The sequence below is a fragment of the Bos indicus genome, chromosome 17 (assembly GCF_029378745.1).
Source record: "Bos indicus isolate NIAB-ARS_2022 breed Sahiwal x Tharparkar chromosome 17, NIAB-ARS_B.indTharparkar_mat_pri_1.0, whole genome shotgun sequence".
NCBI classification, from domain to species: Eukaryota; Metazoa; Chordata; class Mammalia; order Artiodactyla; family Bovidae; genus Bos; species Bos indicus.
This window is the reverse complement of record NC_091776.1, coordinates 14660011-14677149: the sequence shown is the minus strand read 5'-3', so window position 1 is coordinate 14677149 and position 17139 is coordinate 14660011. Positions and strand designations below refer to the sequence as shown.

Below are 17139 nucleotides of genomic sequence, written 5' to 3'. Positions count from 1 at the left end.
GTACAGTTTAGGAAATGATTGATTCTTGAGGAAACTAAAGAACACTACATTAGCTGGAATAGGTAGTGGTAATAGAGATTTAATGCATTCTTTCACATGTTTGGTCTATGGCTCTCTCAAAAGGTGCCACACTAGGGACCATAAAATTAAAAAACAAAAAAACCCAGTAGGAAAAAACCCTTGTCTCTTGGGCTTGCAATTTAATGTACTACAAAAAAAGCCAGCCCCAACAATTACATCTTAACTGGGACCAAGAAAATAGAAATTCTCAATTTAAGAATTTTAATATTTCATCTGATCATTACAACAGTTTTATGAGGCAGTTATTATCTGTTTTAACAAATGAGAACACAATCTACGGAACCAGAGTGTACCAGAAGCAGGATTTGAACCCAGATCTGTCTGCCTGCTTGGGCTTTAAAAGGTTAATGCCTCTTATCAAGTTTAAGTGGTGCTCAGGCTCGGTCGTGTGGATAGGACCTTTCAGGTTATGACTTTCTGTGAGTCTGTGGATATAACATGCAAGGAAGAGTGGACTGTGGATCAGAGGTGCAGTGCTGAAGAAATACAGGACAAGCATATGTAGAAAAGGAAGCTCAAGACAAACGTATGTAGAAAAGGAAGCCAGATTCATGTCAATGTATGGCAAAACCCACCACAATATTGTAAAGTAATTAGCCTCCATTAAAATAAATTAATTAATTTAAAAGAAAGAAAAGGAAGCTAGCAACCCCACATGCTTTCTAATTGTGTGCCCAAGTTGAGCCCTGTGGCCATTTCATAGATGTTTTCAGGAGCAAGCACATGTAGACTGAAATCATAGGATACTTCAGAGGAACAGTGGGCTTCCTCAATTGTTGTCGACTGAGGGCAGAATATACCTAACAGCTGAGAGAGGCAGGGCACTAGGGTTTTCTTTCCATACTAATCAGTCCATGGATACAGCCCAGGGAGACTGTGGAGAGGGTGGCTGCCAAAATTGAGGGGTCCAAGAGAGTTACTGGCGTCTTATCGGCTAAATTGAGGCTTGTCTTATATTTGCACTGTCAAGTTGATTGCCCAGAAGATTTTGACATTTCCAGATGATTGCTGTTTGGCTTGATATTCCGTATAGATAGTTTTGGCTAATACACCTTTACCCCTCAAAGATATAGGCATATATATATATATATATATATATATATATATACACATGCATCTCCTCTGCTGGGTTTGGTTTTCATGTAAAATCTTTATTTTCTGGATGAAAGGAAACATTGTTGACCACCCAATAGGCAAAATGTTGCTTGATAATGGTTGTGAATGAACAAATTCTCTGTGATAAGATATCTTGACTTCCTGGTACCATAATCGCTAAACGAGACTTCAGGGAGTTTGGGCATTGATTTTGGGGGGGAACACTTGGCCCAGAGGACTTTGATAGTTGTCTCACTGTTTTCCAATATTTATAAGAGTAGTTCAAGCATTGATTAAGAGAGTCCATCAGGGCTTTTAAGTGGCAAAATATTGTTTTAGTTTTATCTCCAAAGTCATCTCAAGTTATGGCCCCAATGCATTCTACTTACAACTCCATTTTATGTTTGCTTTTTTTTTTTTATTAGCAGCATTGTTTTTGCATACTAGTATGTTCACCTGCTATGGAAGTTTTTCTTAAATTTCCTAAAGAGTGTGACAGTGGCATAAAAGATAGGAAGAAAAAGACTAGTGAGCAGATTCTCCAGCTCTATGTTTAAAATAATTTTATTGGTTTGTTTATTTTTGGCTGTGCTGGGTCTTTGTTGCTGCAAGGGCTTTCTCTTCTTGAAGAGTGTTGGGGCAACTCCCCAGTTGTGGTGCGGGGGCTTCTTACTGTGATGGCTTCTCTTATTGCAGATCATGGGCTCTAGGGGTGCAGGCTTCAGTGGTTGCAGCACATCTGCTCGGTAGTTGAGACTCAGGCTCCAGAGCACAGGCTCAATAGTTGTGGTGCCCGGGCTTAGTTGTTCTGTGGTATTTGGGATCTTCCTGGATGAGGGATTGAACCTGTGTCTCCTACACTGATAGGTGGATTCTTGTCCACTGCGCCATCCAGGAATCCCTCTCCAGCCTTTTTGTCTCTCTTTTTCATTCTATATTTGCAAAAGGGTAGGAACCTCTTGTATGTGCTTCATCCTCTATATTTTTTAAATATAGAATGGAAGTGAAGATTTTTCTGCTTTCTGTTAGTTTAGCTGCTGCTGTGTTGCTGTTTTTGTCCTGTGTTATATATTAAACAGCTGTTTTCTTCCTCTGCTAGGGACCTGCATAGAATCACATACAGATCAATGTCACCAAGGTTATAGAAACCAAGTAAAATCTTGATAGTATACACTCAACAGCGGCACTCAGATTTTTAAAGAGTTGTTTAAAGACACATCAACCATTTGAACTAATGATGAATTTTCATCAGCAGTTCAAATTGTTGCTGAGATAAAAGGTAAGTCTTGAAAACAAAGGACTGCTTCAAGCCAGCTGGCCATCCCCCTGTCTCTGCAGGGGGAGCTTCCCTATGGCCCGCCTCAAGCCTGGACACCAAGTTTGGGCTCCTCCACAGCCCAGCTGTCCACCTTAGGCTGATGTGCGCTCTCAGTAAGAGAGCCTGCATCTGGGCCAGGGTGAGGTGGGCTGCTAGAGGCCAGCCAGCTGGGAAGCAGGACCTCAGCTGGTTCTTGGGTGTGTAATCTATACCCAGCTTGGAGTCCGCTCTTCAGCTGTCAGTTTGTAGGATGGTTTCTGTCTGGACATGTGGTTCTGGGAAGGGGCTTAGAAACAGAAATAGCATCTTCCTCTGGGTGGGCACCTGCCATCTTACATGGAAGAGAGAGGCATGGAGAAGGCAAAATAGCAGCATCTCCTTGTTCAGGGACAACCGAGGAGCTGAGCTAAGGTCCCTGCTCAGGAGTGTCACCACAAAAAAGAGGACCGTGATGTCTGAAAGCTCTTCCTGCCCTTTTTTGGCAATCCCCAGTAGCAGTCAACCGATTCTGAAGTCTTTGCTTACAGTGACTGAAGGAGCATTATGGCTCTTTTGAAGGAAATTTTTTCCTGCAATCCTCACGTTAGTGAACATTCAGATTTTGAATGTTTTCTTTTTACCTTTTCCGGTAATGCAGGAAATTTATTTCTAGTAGCAAAGATCATCAACTATCAATTACATTAAGTCTTTATGAAAGTTGCTGTTGTTTAGTCTCTCAGTCGTGTCCGACTCTTCGTGACCCCATGGACCTAGCCCACCAGGCTCCTCTGTCCATGGGATTCTCTAGACAAGAATATTGGAGTGGGTTGCCATTTCCTTTTCCAGGGGATCTTCCTGACCCAGGGATCAAACCTGAGTCTCCTGCACTGGCAGACAGATTCTTCACTGCTGAGCCAGCAGGGAAGCCTTATGAAAGTTAATGATAGTTAATTCTTTGTTGTGCCTGGGATTAGTGATAAGAGTTGCCAGTTCCCTAAATCTGACTGTTGTCTCTTGGGATTCAAAATTACTCTTAGGAAGGTGTATCCATGTGGAGGGTAGTTTTAGAATTCTGTTTTTAATTTTTTTTAATTGATCATCTTTGAACAGATACAATAATGTGGCAAGAATTATGCTTGGATAATCTGGTTGACAGGAGACTTGGTTATTTCAGTGTGATTTGCCACAACAGGTCTGCTTAAAGAATATGAAAGAAATAAAATGACAAAGCGGTTTTAAGACTAAGAAAATTTCCATATTTTGGAGAGGACATAAAAAGTATATAGATAAAGTCCTGATGATTTTCAGGTTGAGGATGTCTAAGAGTAAGTGCTAGGACTCTCTGTTTTCTTATAGAGACTAACACACGAGAAGGGACACCTTTACAGGTGGATTAATACTTTATTTTTGAAAGGTTTTGGGTAAATTGTGCTATGGTAAAAGGAACCCTTGACTGAGTGTCAGGACCCAGAATTCGCCAGAGTTTTGCCACTATTCACAAGATCTTTGGATCCTCGTGTGAACTTCTGATTCTCAGTTTCCTTATCTGTAAAATGGGGAAGGAGTGGGCAACACATCTTTCATTCTAAATTCTCTTAGCATCTAATGTTCCTTTTCTCAGATGTTTCCTTGGGAGGGAGGGGCAGATGCGGAGCTTCTCAATAGGCCTCCTTTTGGGGGGAAATAAATCTTAATTTCTTGTTCACCTTAAATGGTATATATATTGGAACTGCAGAAGCAGAATTCTTTGGGGACCCTCCAGCCCTTCCCTTAATGGAATGAAGGCTTAAACTGAGCCCAAGGCTGCCGAGTACCTGAGGTGGGTGCTGTGTCTGTTCAGAGTGGAGGCTCACCAAGTGTCTGTTGAGTGAATTAATAAAGAGGTATCTCTGGAGCTTTTGTAAATCTGCCTTGTGTGGTAGCCAGCAGAGGGAAAGGCCTAATCCCTTCCCGTAAGAAGTTTCTAATCTTTGTGAAGACAAGCTGTAAATGCATGTTCCTTTCAGTCGTTTTACAGGAGCTATGTTTATAAGGCCATATAGGATGAATTGTCAAGTGGTTGATACAGGCAGTAACTGCTTAAGAGTTCAGACTAGAAGGGGAGGGAGGTGGAGCCAGTCAGGGAAGACCTCATAAGTGAATTTCAGGCTCTATTCTTGGAAGAATCCAGGTACTGCTGACAGAAGTAGCAAAATCAGAAGGGAAGCCTGGCTTGACAGGAAGAACAGGGACTTAGTTTGGAGTGCAGACATCCCAGCGAGGAGGACGGAGCATCTCCGTTTCATGCGTGGAGTTTGGACGTCAGCTGTAACTTGCAGTGTGAGAAGTTTCAGTTTCTGCCGTGACCTCATGCTGCTGATGGGCTCCTGACCACCAGTGAATTTTCTATCCGAGGCGAGAAACAAACCCAAGAGCTCCACTTGTCCGTCACCTGAACTTATTAAAATTCCGAGGGACATGTGTTATTTAAGATTTCTTTATGTCTGTTTGGAACTAAATAATTCATGCTGGCAAGCATTTCGTTTACAACAGAGAGGGAGCATGTTCTGGTGGGAGGGAGAATAAAAGAGCCTTTGATTCATTTGCCTCAGGGTTCCCGCGGGAGGGCCCAGGCTGCCTTGGGCTAGCGTCTTATTTTGGACTTTGGAAGCCATCTTAGCTCAGCTGTGTGAGTGCCAGCCAGCGTTGGAGGAAAAGAGAATAACCCCATTGGATCACACGAACCCCCCTCCTGACTGTGGATGGAAGGGTTTCTCCCATTTCACATTCCTTGCATTAATATGGTGGCTCACTTCCCCCAAGTGAGAGCTCCATCTGAATCTGCCACTTGAACTTAGATTGAAGTCACAAGGCTTCAGTGCCTCTTGAATGTACAGGAAACTTATCGAGACCCAAGTCTCTTTCTGCTCCCCCTCTTAGGCAACAGGCATAAATAAAATCAGCATTCTTTTCTTCTTTAGATTACTCTTGGGGAAAAGTGGCTCATTATATCATGGGTTTCCGCGATCCTTAAATAAGTAGCCTCTTCATTTGCCAACGCTGGGGGAGCCCTAATGCAGTGGAGATGAAGATGCAGGCCTGTGGAGTTACTGGGGAAAGGCATTTTAGGAACTGGAAAACTTTCTCCCATTCTAGGCTTGTCTGTGTGAGCACCTCACCTCCTACAAGAATGCATTAACTGGAAAAGAATCTTGTATATTTTAAGCAATTCTTTTATTCATGGAAGCAAAATGCTCCCTTACTGAAAAATTCTCATTGCTGAACGCATATAAAGTAGAACCCAATAGCTTTGACCCTCCCACAGCCTGCTATTAAAAAAAAAAAAAAGTTAAGACTCTGCACACCGAAATGCATGCTTGGTCGTTATCTGCGTTACATTAGCCCTTGAAGCATTCTGATTACAACTTGTAGCTGCCAAGCCCTGTCCTGCAGTGTTATCTGGTACAAAAATTTTCCATGTGGTTGTTTTTAGCAGAGCTACTATATGCAAACTGCACGTGAAGATGTGAATTGCAAAGAAATAGAGCTTCTAGGAGGGGAAATGTGAGTGATCTTACATTTTTTTTTTCCTACTCTTTAACTATTCTTTCTGTGTGTTTCGGAGATTTTAATCATATTTCCAAACTGAGTTTTATTTTTATACACTGGAAAGAATGCCAAATTTACCACGAGTTTTTCGTTTGGTGGTAGTTTTTTTTTCTCCCAGCTTTTTTCTTTGAATTCATACTTGGCCTAGGTAATTCCCTATGTGTTCAAAACAAAACAATGTCCTAAAAGGAAAAAAACAAATGGCTACATTGTTCCATGAATTAAAAACAATATACCGACAGTCCAAACATTTCTCTTCAATGTAAAACTCTTTAGTCATTTTTTTTTAAGGAAGAAAAATACTAAACTTTGCTTTAACTATCCTGCTTCATTGTTTTTCTTTTCCCTTTTTATTTTCCTTTGTCTTGACTCATGTCGTTTAAATTTTTTGGAAAAGGTTTATACATAGTTCTTTAAGAATATCACATATGGAAAAAGAAAACATTAAAATTGCATTTTACTTTTCATCATCTGGTTGGAAGCGGGGGGGGGGGGATATTAATTAATAATAAGGGTTTGTAACTGACTTTCTTGTTGCTTGGTTAAATTGAATATTTGTCTTTATTGCCTGGAGATATTTAGCTGTTATATAAATAAGCAGGTAAATATAATTTTAGTTGAGGCTTGCTTTTGTGAAATACAGAATGCAGGGCAGTAGCATCAGGGCATGGAGAACTCTGTCTTTGTTGTCGTTTTTATTGCATTTGATATTCTGTAATTAGTATTTCATATTCAGTGTTTATCGTAATTAATCAGTTATGTTACCCGTTTCTATAGAACTTTATCTGCTAACTTTTTTAAGTGGGCACGTGGTGGAAAGCACTCTTTCCCCAGGAATCCCAACCCTCTTGCTCTCTTCCCCTCTGTTTCCACTTTTCCTCTGTAGTAGAAGCCTCGCCACCATCACCACAAAGTATTCAGGTCAAAATCCTTACACACATGTTCTTTTACCTTTTCTCTGAAATGGGGGGCGTTATTTATGTCCTGTTACGTGGTAATCAAGACAAGGAATCAGAGTGTTCCAGCCAGCAGATTGTTTTTCTCTCCCAAAATGCACTTTTTAGTTACTGCTGCTACTGCTGCTGCTAAGTCGCTTCAGTCGTGTCCGACTCAGTGCGACCCCATAGACGGCAACCCACCAGGCTCCCCTGTCCCTGGGATTCTCCAGGCAAGAACACTGGAGTGGGTTGCCATTTCCTTCTCCAATGCGTGAAAGTGAAAAGTGAAAGTGAAGTCACTCAGTCGTGTCCGACTCTTCGCGACCCCATGGACTGCAGCCTACCAGGCTCCTCCGTCCGTGGGGTTTTCCAGGCAAGAGTACTGGAGGGGGTGTTACTACTGTTGGGTAATGCAGTTAGGCTACTTTCTGACTAGCTGGACTCCTCCCTGAAATGACTACCTAGTTAAAGAATTAAGTACCTGCTGTGCTTTCTCACCCCAGTCCTCACACATTCCCATCGGTGCCTAAGCCAGAGTCATTGTAGCCAAGATGAAAGTGCTTCTGATTGGGGATGACTGCCTGATTTGGGCGAAAGACATGCTTTAATCTTTGTCTCTTAGAGGAGAGACACTTGGTAAAATGCTACCTCAAATGTTTTGAATTCCATTGGTGTTACCTAGACCTTGACGAAGAAGGCTCTTAGGCTAGGGAAGTAGTACTTGAAGTGGTCTTCTCTGGTGGCTCAGATGGTAAAGAATCAGCCAGCAATGTAGGAGATCCAGGTCTGATCACTGGCTCAGGAAGATCCCCTGGAGAAGGGAATGGCAACCCACTCCAGTATTCTTGCCTGGAGAATTCTATGGAGAGAGGAGCCTGGTGGGCTACACAGTCCATGGGGTTGCACAGAGTAGGACACGACCGAGCAACTAACACACACACACACACACACACACACACACACACCCACTTCTGGCAAGGTTATAATTGACCCCAAAGTTGTGTACGAGGACTGGATTTTACAAGTTCTCCCTGACGATTTCAGATTTATGGTTGAAGTGTTGGGGAAAGGTAAAAGGAAATACTGAGCAAGTAAGAATGTGGAATATTTGAGAAGTTCATCTGTTTCTGGTGATGCTGTTGTGCTTGCGTGCTCAGTCGTGTCTGACTTTCGGGACCCCATGGATTGTAGCCCACTAGGCTCCGCTGTCCGTGGGATTTTCCAGGCAAGAAAATGAGTGACCATTTCCTACATCAGGGATCTTCCCAACCCAGGGATTGAATCCTGGTGTCCTGTATCTTCTGCATTGACAAAGTGAAATCGCTCAGTCATGTCCGACTCTTTTCGACCCCATGGACTGTAGCCTACCAGGTTCCTCTGTCCGTGGGATTCTCCAGGCAAGGGTACTGGAGTGGGTTGCCATTTCCTTCTCCAGGGGATCTTCCCAACCCAGGGATCGAACCCAGGTCTCCCACGTTGCAGGCAGATGCTTTACCATCTGAGCCACCAGGGAAGCCACTGAGCCACCTGGGAAGCTGGTGATGCTGTTACATAAAACCAAAGCCATTTGAGTAATCTTCCCAGGGCATCTAGGTCATTTACCTCTGAACAAAAGTGCATGAAATTAAATTCATGCTATAGAACAGTGTTCTTTCTTCCTTCTCTTCATTTAAGCAGTGAAATAGTCCAAATGGGAAAAGCATACCTGGTGTATTTATAGTTTTAGCATATTTTTTTCTGGATGATTTTCATAATGAACCATAGTCTACACAGTAGAAGACGTGTACACATGATCTATTTACAAAGAAAATTATGGCTTCATCTATCATTCTTTGGTGTTTGTAGTAGGATATTAATTTCCAGAGGACAAAGATGGCATTTGTTCTCTGCATCTGAAATGCACAGTGTGGTACCTGGCACAGTCTTTTGAATAGCATGACCGAGTGATTGTCAAAATTTTAAGCCTGAAATTATAAATCATCTAGTTCAATGTTTCTCAACCTTTTCTAGCCTATTTTTCTGTCATGTGTTATTTGAGTGTCCAGTGGTTTTTAATCCAGCTTTATTTTCTATGATTTGCATTACAGAAACAATCTGCTGTATCGAGTATCTTTCCCAATTACACTTATCTCCTTCTTCCCTAGTGGAGAGTTCAGCCTCCTCTTACAGGAATTGGCCTCTGGGAGACTTCATCGATTTGTCCAAGGTCATACAAGTTAACCAGCTGTTCTGGCAGGGCCAGATCTCTTACTTCAGAGGTCAGGCCCTGCAGTCCTTGGTGGAATGCTGGCTGAGAATAAGGCCTTGGGAGGAATTCAGGAGAGGCCCAAGAGCACACTGCCTCCACCTTATAGGAGTCCACGTGCTGCTGGGGACATAGAAGGCGCTGGGTAACGCAGATCATGCTACGGTCAGTGATGTGTGGTACCAGGCTCTAGAAGAATTCAGCCGAGGGAGGTGAGTTCAGGGACTCAAGGAAGGTTTTATGAAGGGGTCGAGAGATTTCGCCGGGACCGTAAAAGGTGGATTCGGTTTTCAAAGACAGGGCTAGGGTGAGACTCCTCCTGTTCCTCCCTTTCCCAGCTGGACTCCCAGGTGGGTTGTGTCCACTTGACCGCTGCCTCTTCCTTATCTGCCGCTCATCTCGTAGTGGAATACAGCCCTGGTCTTTTTCATCCCTTCTTATCTAACTGATTCCCACCAAGGTCCCCCGTGGTTGTCCAGTCTAGCAGAACTAGATCTGAACATTTTATTTTTATTTATTTACTTACTGGCTGCTCTGGGTCTTGGTTGCTGCACTTAGGCTTTCTCTGGTTGTGTGAGCAGGGGCTACTCTTCATTGTGGAGCACAGGCTTCTCATTGTGGTGGCTTCTCTTGTTGCGGAGCACGGGCTCCGGGGCTTCGGGAGTTGCGGTATGCAAGCTCAGTAGTTGTGGCACATGGGCTTGGTTGCCCCTCGGCGTGTGGCATCTTCCTGGACCAGGGACTGAACTCGTGTCCCCTGAATTGGCAGATGGATTCTCAACCACTGGGCCACCAGGGAAGTCCGATCTGAACTTAACTCTTATTTTTCATGGCACTCTTGACTCCACTGTTGGAGATGGTCAGTCTGTCTTCTCAAAGTATGTTCTTCCCTGTGCCTTCCTGATGTCAGGCTCTGGTTTCTGGAAGTGTTGGTGCTCCTAAGGGTTCTAGTGCCAGCTAGCCCTGGCTGATCTCTTCTCTCATGTCATGCTGTTAATAGTTCTTCATCCATTGGGAGGTGATGAACCTTTTTGAAAATTTGGTAATAGCTCTATGTTCTTCATTTTCACAGAATTCTTTTTTTTTTTTCCTGCCTGACTTGTGCCCACACCACGGTGGTGGTTCAGTATTTTTTTTAATGACGTATAGTTGATTTACAGTTGTTACTTTCCAGCAAAGTGATTCAGTTATATATATTGAATGTATATATACTTTTTCAAATTATTTCCCATTATAGGTTATTACAAGATATTAAGTATCATTGCACATACTATACAGTAGGTTCTTGTTGGTTATCTGTTTTATATATAGTAGTTTCCATAAAAATTGATGCTTTCGAATTGTGGTGCTGGAGAAGACTCTTGAGAGTCCCTTGGACAGCAAGGAGGTCAATCTTAAAGGAAATCAATCCTGAATATTCATTGGAAGGACTGATACTGAAGCTGAAGCTCCAGTATTTTGGCCACCTGAGGTGAAGAGCCCACTCACTGGAAAAGACACTGATGCTGGGAAAGATTGAAGGTGGGAGGAGAAGGGGATGACACAGGATGAGATGGTTGGGTGGCATCACTGACTCAATGGACATGAGTTTGAGCAAACTCTAGGAGGCAGTGATGGAAGGGAGGCCTGGCATGCTGCAGTCCATGGGGTCACAGAGAGTCGGACACAACTTAGCAACTGAACAGAAGTGTCCCTAGAATTCTTCCAAACTGACACACAAACCTTATTGTCTTCTTGCACGTTTCCTAACCTTTTTAAGTCCATCTGTGGATCTTAAAGTCCAGTGAAATGCCCCTGAATTATGTGCTGATAATTCAGAGGTACAATTGCAGCCCATTTCTCACTCCTCATCCCTGGCTCTGACGGGTGAGTAGATCCCTAACTGCTTCGACCCCCACAGCAACGCAGAGCTGTGCTCACCATCCTCTCCCTAAATCTGTCCTCTCGTCCTCCTGCTGTTCCTTCTCTCTACGTCAGTCATGCCACCTTCCCTGCAATCCTCCTCTCCCCTCCGGCTTAAACCAGATGGTTTTCTTTGTTCTCTCCTTCTCCACACCCAGTGACCAAATCCTGTCTGTTTTATCTTCCAAAGATCTCTTGACTTCTTGACCTATGTGTTGCCTAAGCTGTCTTTTGGCCTTTCTGCGGGATTTTTACAATAGCCAGTCCACTGCCTGGCTCCATCCTTCCTGAGTTACTTCAGTCATGTCTGACTCTTTGCGACCCCATGGGCTGAGGGCTGCCAGGCTCCTCTATCCATGGAATTCTCCAGGTAAGAATACTGGAGGGGTTGCCATGCTCTCCTTTAGGGGACCTTCCCAATCCAAGATTCAAACCCATGTCTTCTGCATCTCCTGCATTGCAAGTATATTCTTTACCACTGAGCCACTGAGGAAGCCCATCTATACCAATGCATAGGTATTAATATAGTGATATCTATTGGCATATAGATATTTGTTGTTTAGTCACTAAGTCATGTCTGGCTCTTTGCAACCCCACGGACTGTAACCTTCCAGGCTCCTCTGCCTAGGGAATTCTCCAGGCAAGAATACTGGAGTAGGTTGCTATCTCCTCCTCCAGGGGATCTTCCTGGCCCAGGGATCAAATCTGTGTCTCTTACATCTCCTGCATTGGCAGGTGGGTTCTTTGCTGCTAGTGCCACCTGGGAAGCCCATCCTTGTGTCAAACTGTCTTCTTCAGGGCAGCCAGCACAGCCTTTCTGAAACCCAGATCTGATAGTCCCAGTTTGAGCCTGCCCTGCAGGGTTCCTTTGCTGCGAGGAAGGCTCAAACCCCCTGTCTCTCGGCTGGCAGGGCTTTCTGTGACGTGGGCCCTGCAGGCACTTCTTCCTCTCTCATGCGTTCCGCTTCAGTTGTCCTGAACTTCCAGGTCCCCACTTGGCCTCGTGATCGGTCTCTCTGTCCTACACCTGCACTGTGTGCTTCTCTCCGCCAGGAATTCCTGGCCCCACCCTCTCTGCCTCCACTCCCAGGCTACCCCTGGAGCCTCCCCTGAACGACCCCCCACCAGCATCAGTCATCCATGTAGACCCTGTGGACCCAGAGTATCTGTTTTGTTCTCCGTTCATGCTTGGTCATTCCTGCAGCACAGCACCCATCACCACAGATTGCACTTGTTTGTTTAATTCCTTGTTTCTCATTTAGAGGCCAGGTTCCACGTCATTATTCATGAGCCCCTGGTACTTTTGCCCTTGTGGGTTCCCTTCCCGCCACCCCCCCCAAAAAGAATAAAAATTTTATTTTGCAATCATGTCCAGATAAAGATGAATATATTCCAAGGTGGATTTATTAGTAGGTAGCTGTTAGGGAGCTGACTGTGGCTCAGAACATGAACTCCTTATTGCCAAATTCAGACTTAAGTTGAAGAAAGTAGGGAAAACCACTAGACCATTCAGGTATGACCTAAATCAAATTCCTTATGATTATACAGTGGAAGTGCAAAATAAATTTAAAGGACTAGATCTGATACATAGAGCACCTGATGAACTATGGATGGAGATTTGTGACATTGTACAGGAGACAGGGATCAAGACCATCCCCATGGAAAAGAAATGCAAAAAAGCAAAATGGCTGTGTGGGGATGCCTTACAAATAGCTGTGAAAAGAAGAGAAGTAAAAAGCAAAGGAGAAAAGGAAAGATATAAGCATCTGAATGTAGAGTTCCAAAGAATAGCAAGGAGAGATAAGAAAGCCTTCCTCAGCGATCAATGCAAAGAAATAGAGGAAAACAACAGGATGGGAAAGACTAGAGATCTCTTCAAGAAAATTAGAGATACCAAGGGAACATTTCATGCAAAGATGGGCTTGATAAAGGACAGAAATGGTATGGACCTAACAGAAGCAGAAGATATTAAGAAGAGGTGGTAAGAATACACAGAAGAACTGTACAAAAAGATCTTCATGACTAAGATAATCACAGTGATGTGATCACTCACCTAGAGCCAGACATCCTGGAATGTGAAGTCGAGTGGGCCTTAGAAAGCATCACTACGAACAAAGCTAGTGGAGGTGATGGAATTCCAGTTGAGCTTTTTCAAATCCTGGAAGATGATGCTGTGAAAGTGCCGTACTCAACATGCCAGCAAATTTGGAAAACTCAGCAGTAGCCACAGGACTGGAAAAGGTCAGTTTTCATTCCAGTTCCAAAGAAAGGCAATGCCAAAGAATGCTCAAACTACCGCACAATTGCACTCATCTCACGCACTAGTAAAGTAATGCTCAAAATTCTCCAAGCCAGGCTTCAGTAATACGTGAACCGTGAACTTCCAGATGTTCAAGCTGGTTTTAAAAAAGGCAGAGGAACCAGAGATCAAATTGCCAACATCCGCTGGATCATTGAAAAAGCAAGAGAGTTCCAGGAAAACATCTATTGCTGCTTTATCGACTATACCAAGGCCTTTGACTATGTGGATCACAATAAACTGTGGAAAATTCTGAAAGAGGTGGGAATACCAGACCACCTGATCTGCCTCTTGAGAAACCTATATGCAGGTCAGGAAGCAACAGTTAGAACTGGACATGGAACAACAGACTGGCTCCAAATAGGAAAAGGAGTTCGTCAAGGCTGTATATTGTCACCCTGCTTATTTAACTTCTATGCAGAGTACATCATGAGAAACGCTGGACTAGAAGAAGCACAAGCTGGAATCAAGATTGCCAGGAGAAATATTAATAACCTCAGACATGCAGATGGCACCACACTTATGGCAGAAAGTGAAGAGGAATTTAAAAGCCTCTTGATGAAAGTGAAAGAGGAGAGTGAAAAAGTTGGCTTAAAGCTCAACATTCAGAAAATGAAGATCATGGCATCTGGTCCCATCACTTCATGGGAAATAGATGGGGAAACAGTGGAAACAGTGCCAGACTTTATTTTTTGTGCTCCAAAATCACTGAAGATGGTGATTGCAGCCATGAAATTAAAAGATGCTTACTCCTTGGAAGGAAAGTTATGACCAACCTAGATAGCATATTCAAAAGCAGAAACATTACTTTGATAACAAAGGTCCATCTAGTCAAGGCTATGGTTTTTCCAGTGGTCATGTATGGATGTGAAAGTTGGACTCTGAAGAAAGCTGAGCACTGAAGAATTGATGCTTTTGAACTGTGGTGTTGGAGAAGACTCTTGAGAGTCCCTTGGACTGCAAGAAGATCTAGCCAGTCCATTCTGAAGATCAGTCCTGGGTGTTCTTTGGAAGGAATGATGCTAAAGCTGAAACTCCAATACTTTGGCCACCTCATGCTAAGAGTTGACTCATTAGATAAGACTCTGATGCTGGGAGGGATTGGGAGCAGGAGGAGAAGGGGACGACAGAGGATGAGATGGCTGGATGGCATCACCGACTTGATGGACATGAGTTTGGGTGAACTCCGGGAGTTGGTGATGGACAGGGAGGCGTGGTGTGCTGCAATTCATGGGGTCGCAAAGAGTCGGACATGACTGAGCAACTGAACTGAACTGAACTGAGCTGTTATTCTTATGATGTTCATTTTTTTATTCTGATTTTTTTTTTAAAAATCCTATTAAGACACTTTTCATGGGCTCCTTAAAGTCTTATGGGCTCTAACACTTGGTGACCTGTGCCTGATGGATACCTTGGCTTTGTTAAGCGAACAGAAATCCTCTGGTGATAGAGTAGACAGCTGATTGATTGTGACTAGGACAGGTGAGAAGCCCCCTCAGTTATTTTCTGATGTGGCATGTTTGTGGTGGTTTGAACAGCTCCCTAATGTATTACGATTGTGTATTATAGTCCCTGGTAATGGAAAAATATATTTTAAAAACTAGATTTGTGAACTTAAGAGGCATATATGCTTGTATGTATGTGTGAGTTATTTAACTTACATGTAGAGTCTAGGTTGGTCATAGCTTTTGAGGAAAAAAAGCTAGACACTGTATTAAAAAGCAGAGACAGTACTTTGCCAGCAAAGGTCTATCTAGTCAAAGCTATGGTTTTTCCAGTGGTCATGTATGGAATGGATGTGAGAGTTGGACCATAAAGAAAGCTGAGCACTGAAGAATTGATGCTTTTGAACTGTGGTGTTGGAGAAGACTTTTGAGAGTCCCTTGGACTGCAAGGAGATCAAACCAGTCAATCCTAAAGGAAATCAGTCTGAATATTCATTGGAGGGACTGATGCTGAAGCTGAAACTCCAATCTTTTGGCCACATGATGTGAAGAATGGACTCGTTGGAAAAGACCCTGATGCTGGGAAAGATTGAAGGCAGGAGAAGGGGCCGACAGAGGATGAGATGGTTGGATGCCATCACCACCTCAATGGAGATGAGTTTGAACAAGCTCCGGGAGTTGGTGATGAACAGGGAAGCCTGGCGTGCTGCAGTCCATGGGGTCGCAAAGAGTCGGACACGACTGAACTGATTGTGTGTGTGTGTGTTAGTGTTAGTTGCTCAGTTGTGTCCAACTCTTTGTGACCCCATTGACTATAGCCCTCCAGGCTGCTCTGTCCATGGAATTTTCTAAGCAAGAATACTGGAGTGGGTTGCCACTTCCTTTTCCAGGGAATCTTCCTGACCCAGTGATTGAACCTGGGTCTCCTGTGTTGTAGACTGATTCTTTACCATCTGAGCCACCAGAGAAGATCATGTATATATATTTGAAAGCAAAAATCATGAGATATTTATTATGTCAAAAATCTGGTCCTCAAGCTACTTCACTAATATGCACAGTTCCCCATGATGTGTCTGTGTACACCAATGACTTTTAGTACCAGTGGGATGGTGATTTTGCCCCACTGGGAACATTTGGCAATTTCTGGAGGAGATGTTTTTTGGTTGTCACCACTGGGGGTGCTACTGGTGGCTGGTAGGTTGAGGCTATAGGGTATGGTATGTGTGCTCAGTCATGTTCTACTGTTTGCGACCCTGTGGACTGTAGCCCACCAGGCTCCTCTGTCCATGGGATTTCCAGGCAAGAATACTCGTGTGGGTTGCCATTTCCCCCTCCAAGGGAATCTTCCCAACCCAGGGACCGAACCCAGACCTCCTGTGTCTCCTGCATTGGCAGGTGGATTCTTTACCTCTGAGCCACCTGGGAAGCCCTGGTTGAGGGAGAGATGCTGCTAAACATCCGGCAGTGCATGGGACAGCCATTGCAACCAAGCATGCCCCACCCCCAGATATCAACAGGGCTGACGTTGGGAAACACTCATGTAGAGGAATCCTTCATAAAACCTGGTTCCGACAACTGTGTAATTCATTTGCTTTATTTCCCCATATTTCCTTTAAAAGCCACAATTCAGATGCAGGACTGTGTTGCAGCCCTGGACACAGGCACTTCCTTTTCTGGCTTTAATAAGATTGACAAACAGCGATTTAGACAGCTGAGCTGTAGAACCCCCAGAGTTTGGGTCTGTGCAGCCCTGTCATAAGGGTGCCAGTGAGAGACATAATTCTTTCTCCCATGATACATGGTCTATTATCATTTATATCATTCCCCCAAATACAGGTTTGTTTGTTTTTTTCTTTCTGTGCTGATCCTAGCTGGAATATAACCAATTGTTGTCTGGGTGGGGAGGGGGATGCTGAGTCATTTATTCATGCTTTTTATTACTTCTTGGCTTGAATATCACCCTTCATTGTTCACAAGCCGCTCAGCTTGTTTACTTTTTATAAATTACATGTAATCAGTCCCCTTGCCGGTCTGGCTACTATAATTGGCAGCAGCCACAGAGCAGGGCTGACGAGCCTGCATTTGTGCTGATGTCTCAGTTAGTTCAGTCTCCACACTTCCTTGCTGCTTCCATCTGTGTTTCGAAAGGAAGGTGATCAGAACTACCACACTGTTCTGTCTTCTCGGCTGGCTGCTCTGATGGCAATTGTTCATATAGTCCCGTAGAGTCCCTGTGTCCTTTGGTGCAG

At 43.8% G+C, this 17139-nt stretch overlaps 1 protein-coding gene across 4 annotated transcripts in view; it reads left to right on the top strand.

Moving 5' to 3' along the window:
* Positions 1 to 17139, top strand: part of GAB1 (GRB2 associated binding protein 1) — a 127909-nt gene that overhangs the window by 2304 nt on the left and 108466 nt on the right. Inside the window, exon 2 of one of the 4 annotated variants that reach the window (XM_070769063.1) lies at positions 5946 to 6016. The exons of the other annotated variants lie outside the window; for them this stretch is intronic. The gene's annotated coding sequence lies outside the window, so the exon portion shown is untranslated. The remainder of the gene's footprint in view (positions 1 to 5945; positions 6017 to 17139) is intronic. 4 annotated transcript variants of the gene reach the window in all.